The following is a 5,811-nucleotide window of genomic DNA, read 5'->3' on the forward strand; positions in this document are numbered from 1 at the left end:
AACTGTGCTTGGCATATTATACCACCTGTATGAAAACTCACATTTTCTCTTGCCCAGGATCCAGGAAATATGTGAAGTTAACTGGAAATAGGTGAACTGGTATTCCCATCAACTGGAAACATCATCTCAATATACAGTGGTTGGATTTTGCAAGGTATAGGTAGAATATGCTGACTTATACTTAAGGATGTTGCTGAATTTCTACCCAACTAGGATCCTGTCTGTATTTGGTGCCTTGGATGTGGGGAGCGGGGTACGGCTTTTTCTGGACTTGATTGGGAATGTAATGGACACAGTGTCCTTGCCCAGCAACTTCCAGGATATGATAGGCCTTGAAATGACATGCTCTGGAAGTCCTTTGTGCCAATGTGAAGTCATAACTCAGCAGAGGCCTCACATGAATGCTTGTCAAGGTCTTGTGCAGTCTTGAATATACTCAGGCCATGAAGACATCATCAACCCAGGGATGTATCAGAAGATTCACCAAGAAAATACAAAGGCCTCCCATGCTTCACTGAGTGGATTATGTCATTGATTTAATGTCAAGCCAGACACCTTGCAGACATGACAAGAAGTCTAAACCATTCTGGGTTCTGTTTGAAAGCGTCTACACTCCAGGATCCACCAAGAGGACCTGATTAAAAAAAAATTCTGGATCCAGCAGAATGTTTCTGGAATGGACTGAGCAGTACATTCCATCCCTATTGATACCGAACAATGGCTCAGTAAACAATGAGAACAATGGCTCATCAAGCATAGTGTCAATTCTGACAGGCAGGCAGTCATTTCTAACTGTGCGACTATATACTGGTATCCAGCAACTGGAGGTATAAGCAATGTCTGTATAATAAGGCTTCTACTGTAGAAGGCTAGAATTATACACAATTTTCTTTTGTTTCAGAATCTTTGCCCTGCCATTGTCCTAGAATATTTTAAGCCACGTACTCCATTTGTTGAGTTTTTATCTTTTGTTCCTTGTATAATCTCCACAATGATGATACACTGGAATTGCAGATTAATTAGAGAAGATAGTATTCTGTTACACGTTGTAATAATCATAACACATGCCTGAAAAGTGTTCATTAAGTCTTCAAACTAAAAAGCTGTTACCTTAGCTTATGTAAGTGAGCTGCTAACTTAAGAAACTCAATATTTTAGCTTTGCAACACATTAACTAGTCATTAGTGCACACATACCATGCTTCAAATGCTGCAGAAAATCAGTACCAATAAGTGCTGGAAATAAAGGGGTCTAGCATTTACACAGAGAGTCACTGAACAGGTCATTGGATTATTTTCTGAGTAGATTATTTCAAAGGAGTTTATTTAGAAAAGCCCGTCTTTCTTTAGACTTCCTTCCCTACACATTTTCTTTCAGAATCACACAGTCCAAGTCTTCTGCTGTATTTATTAATCTATAATGAGCTGTTTGCACACCAACAATTAAATACATTAGGCAAGAAGCTGGGAGGATACTGATATAAATGATAGCCATAGAATATTAATCCTTCCATGTGATCTTTGTATCCTTTCTTTGCTGGAGTGGTGTTAGGTAGTGGCTCAAATTGCAATAATTGTTGGAAGCTGGAGATGTCCCAGGTTTTCAGAATACACGGGCAGCATCCAGACTAGGGATGTACTATGTGATGGAAGAGTATACATGACTCTTAGCATTTTGTGGTGTTCTGCACTGTTGCACAAATGCTAGAAGAAAACTTGCACAGGGAAATATGCAAGATTGTGTGAGAGGTAGTGTAACATGTGCACAATTAGCTAGTGCCCTATGTTGCGCTTGAGCAGTGGTTCCCAATCCTGGGGCCTCCAGATGTTGCTGAACTACATCTTTCATCATCACAAGAACCTCCGGAACACAACTTCCTGGCACAGCAGTATTACATAAGCATTACACTAATAGGGATGCTGGCCCATGCCTACAGAAAAGATGGTGGTGAAGGCTCATTCTTTGCAATTGGTAACATCACAGTATATTACGGCTGCACAACACCTTGTAAAATGACTCAGTAAAATTATGCTGGTGAGCAAAAAGAGCTCCCCCCACCAAACCAGGTATATATTCCATATCTTTATATTAGTTTTAATCCAGAGTACAAATCTATCTATCTATCTATCTATCTATTTATATCGTTAAATTTATATCATTAAGAAAATCCCAAGGCAGCTCACAATAAAATTTATAAACAATATTATAAAAAAGATACATTAAAATATTGAGTTAAAAAATTATAAAAATGAATCTGATTTTAAAAATTAAATTAAAACACTAGTATAAAAACAGTACAGAATACAAGAAGCAGCAGTGAGTGGAGACTATCATATAAAAGCCTGGGTAAAAAGCCATGATTATAATATAATATAATATAATATAATATAATATAATATAATATAATATAATATAATATTATATTATATTATATTATATTATATTAACAATTAAGATCCACAATCTGTTTTCTCACTTTGTAAAAGATAGGTACTATGTGATCATAAAAGTAATCTGAATAAAACCAGTGTCAGTCCAAACAATATGTATATAAGACAATTAATAAAATATACTCTCCATGGTAAAGATAAAAGCCATTGCAAGTATGTGTAGAAAGATCTGTAAAAATATGTATTGAAAAGTCCCAAAGGGAATGCTTCAGCGGGAGTCCTAAGCTTCAAAGGAGTTAAACTTCCCTATCTGAGGTATGGGGTACACTGTTCCACAAGTAGCTTGTACACAAGTAGCTTGTAGCACAGTGCAAGGAGGTACTTTGACAATTTGATGGCCTAAACCAAACATATTTTAACTGATGCATAATCTTCATCAGTGACCTTAATTGTGATGAATCATGGTCCTTGTATTCCCATGTGGTTGTTTAGATATCCAGCATGTAGTCAACTTCAAAAGAGATCTTTGGCTATGAATATCCTCTCATGCAGGCAGCCCTTGGGGAGGAAGCTCCTTTACAGGAAACAGAACCCTCTTGAGCCCTGCATCATTTTGGAAGGTGTGCAGAGTGCTAGAAAGTGTAGCTCTTCCCAGTACTTTCCACATAGAGCTCTTAAGAGAGAGCTCTTTTCCTCTTAAAAGACCCTTTCCACACTGAGAAAAGTGCAGTACTGTGCAGAGGTCAGTACAGTAGAAAATCCCACATGCAAGGTTTTCCTTTCTTTTGCCAAAGTGGCCCCTGCTTGAAAAATAGTGAAGATCACTCATCTAGGACTTAGGAATAAGTGTACAGGTTTTCTGAATTATGTCATAACTCAGTAGCAGAGCACATGCTTAGCATGCAGAAGGTTGCAGTTTACAGCCCTGATGTTGCTAAGAAAAAGGACCGGAGGTAATAGCATTTCTGGGAAAGAACTCTGCCCCGAGACTTAGTGCAGGGCCTGCTCCATTCATGTCGTGTCCTTGGTGAAAATTAACGTTTCTCTCCCCACCCTCTGCCTTGCTCCACCATTTTGTTACAAGCAAAGAGCAACCAGGGCAACCCTCGAGGGCTCCCTGACTGCAGCCTATTTTTTATGTTCCATACAAGTGAACAGAATCATGAGAAGCTCCAAGAGGGAAACCATGTGTTTGTGAGAGAACACACCATCCCCCTACTGTGGACACTCGTGTCAAGAGAATCTGAAGCAAGAGAAGAATTGTGCCCCAACCCCATTAAGGATGGTCTCAATTCTCAAGTCACTACTCCACACAAGTGAATGGCTACCCCCGTCCTTTCATTTGTATGGAGTGAGAGAAAAGGGGCTCCAGTCATAAAACTGAAATGCAAAAACAATGCCCCCCACATCTCAGAATGTAATGTTGCAAGGGACATGGGCAGGAGTGGACGAGGGTGGGAGCTGTTTCTCCCTGAGGAATTTTCTATATGCTTGCAGATCCTGCAGTTCTGCTGCCTGAGGCCACTGACTGAGTTGCCCTGATAGTCATTTGCATGATTCCTACCCTTAACAAATTGTGGCTGCCTTTGCATGTAACGGGAACCAACAGGACCCAGACGATCCAATCTGGAATCTAGGAGATTGGGGGTGGGGGGACTAGCTGTGTGGGCTTCCTTATTGTCATGAAGGACAGCTGCAGCAGTCAATTGGGGATGGAGAAAGGGAACTTCCTACCCTCAACTCTGTTCCCAAGCAGCGGCAGCCTTCAGAGGACACATTGCTGCTTTCTAACTGCAGTTAGGGCCTGCAAAACCAAAGAGCAATCAAGGGTGCATATTCAGGTTTGTGGCCGGGAATGTCAGATCATTTTTGGAACAGAACCTCAGGTTCCCGCATGCGGACAACCACAAAACCCAACCTATGGCATGTCAATCAATCAATCAATCAATCAATCTTCATTATGGTCTAAGGCCAGCACAGGTTATGATATAGTAATACAATATAATAGATCGTAAGAAAGAATGTTGCAGGTATCACTGAGACTGAGATTGGTATTACAATGAAAACTAAAGAGAGGAGGATCTAATGGTTGCCTGTGGTTTCATGTGATGTCCAAACTGTCTTTGTGTTTTGTTTTGTTTTAAAAAGAGATGGCCTGGGAGGTTGAGCTGGAGGGTGGGAGGGGCCACAAAACACTTTCTCTTCTCACTGTTCCTTTGCTCAAAACTGCCACCCTCAGCTGCTCACCTGTTCACATACCTTTTCTCCCACAGGGGAAGAAAACAGCCTTGGAAGGGCTTTTGAGCAGGAAAATCTCTAATGGAGAGAGAGTTAAGCACCTCTTCCCTACCTCCAGTCTTCTGCTCAAGTCTACAATCACCTGCAGCTGCATTCCGGATAAAACAAAACAGCAGTCAACGCAAAGTTACATGCAGTTGCATATCACATGTAGTTTGGACCTAATGTTCATGTGTTTGGGCCTAATGTTCAATAATAAAGAACTAGGCCTTTTTGCACTAGTCTTTAATTCAGCATGGCTTTCACTCAACATTGATTGACCTGTTGCCACTAGTTTTATTTCTTGTTAAAAATTTATTTTCATTTGGCTTGCTAAGTGTGTATGTGTGTACACAGGTTTTAAGAAGCTTTCAATCACCAGGCTTAGGCTGAAGGGGTCTTGTAACTATTATTATTTTCACACATATTATCCACACTATTATTTAAAACATCTAATAATATTTATATTGATGGCCTTTCCATGAACCTATTTTTTTTTTCTAACTTGCCTTCAACTAAAGCTAGTAATTATTAATGACTAGAATTATGCTCTTTCTGTCACAGTTCAGGAATAAGGATTGTTGTGGAGTCATAGGTTATCTAGAATTTTAAGTATAACATTAATAACTGAATTGTTAATTTTTAATAGAAAAACTTTTTAATACATAAGCATACACAATTGCAAGATGCCAGTGAAAGTTCAGCTGCATGGCAGTATAAGCGATCAAAAAGATAATTAATCCTCTGCTTCTCACACCTCCCCAACCTAAAAGTATTCAAAGTGTGAACTGTACTATTTTCCAATCACTTACATAAAGTGCCCACCAATGCTAGGATTATTGTGTACACATGCTGATAAAAATTGCATTTCTTGAGATTGGAGCCAGTGTGGTGTAGTGGTTAGAGTGTCGGACTAGGATCAGGAAGACCTGAGTTCAAATCCCCATTCAGCCATGAAACTCACTGGGTGACCCTAGGCCAGTCACGTATCTCTCAGCCTAACCAACCTCACAGGGTTGTTGTGAGGGTAAATATAACCATGTACACCTCTCTGGGCTCCTTGGAGGAAGAGTGGGATATAAATGTAAAACAATAATAACAATAATAATAATTGAACTATTTCAGACTGATGATGTAGGTTCAC

The 5,811-nt window shown here is 39.7% G+C and overlaps 1 long non-coding RNA gene across 1 annotated transcript; it reads left to right on the forward strand.

The window, feature by feature from the left end:
• Positions 1 to 715: 715 nt before the first annotated feature.
• On the forward strand, positions 716 to 4,902 carry LOC128339759 (uncharacterized). The gene is made up of 2 exons (XR_008313202.1): positions 716 to 827; positions 4,664 to 4,902. It is a non-coding gene; the product is annotated as an uncharacterized LOC128339759 (long non-coding RNA).
• Positions 4,903 to 5,811: the final 909 nt, after the last annotated feature.

This window comes from Hemicordylus capensis, chromosome 1 (assembly GCF_027244095.1).
Source record: "Hemicordylus capensis ecotype Gifberg chromosome 1, rHemCap1.1.pri, whole genome shotgun sequence".
Classification (NCBI taxonomy): Eukaryota; Metazoa; Chordata; class Lepidosauria; order Squamata; family Cordylidae; genus Hemicordylus; species Hemicordylus capensis.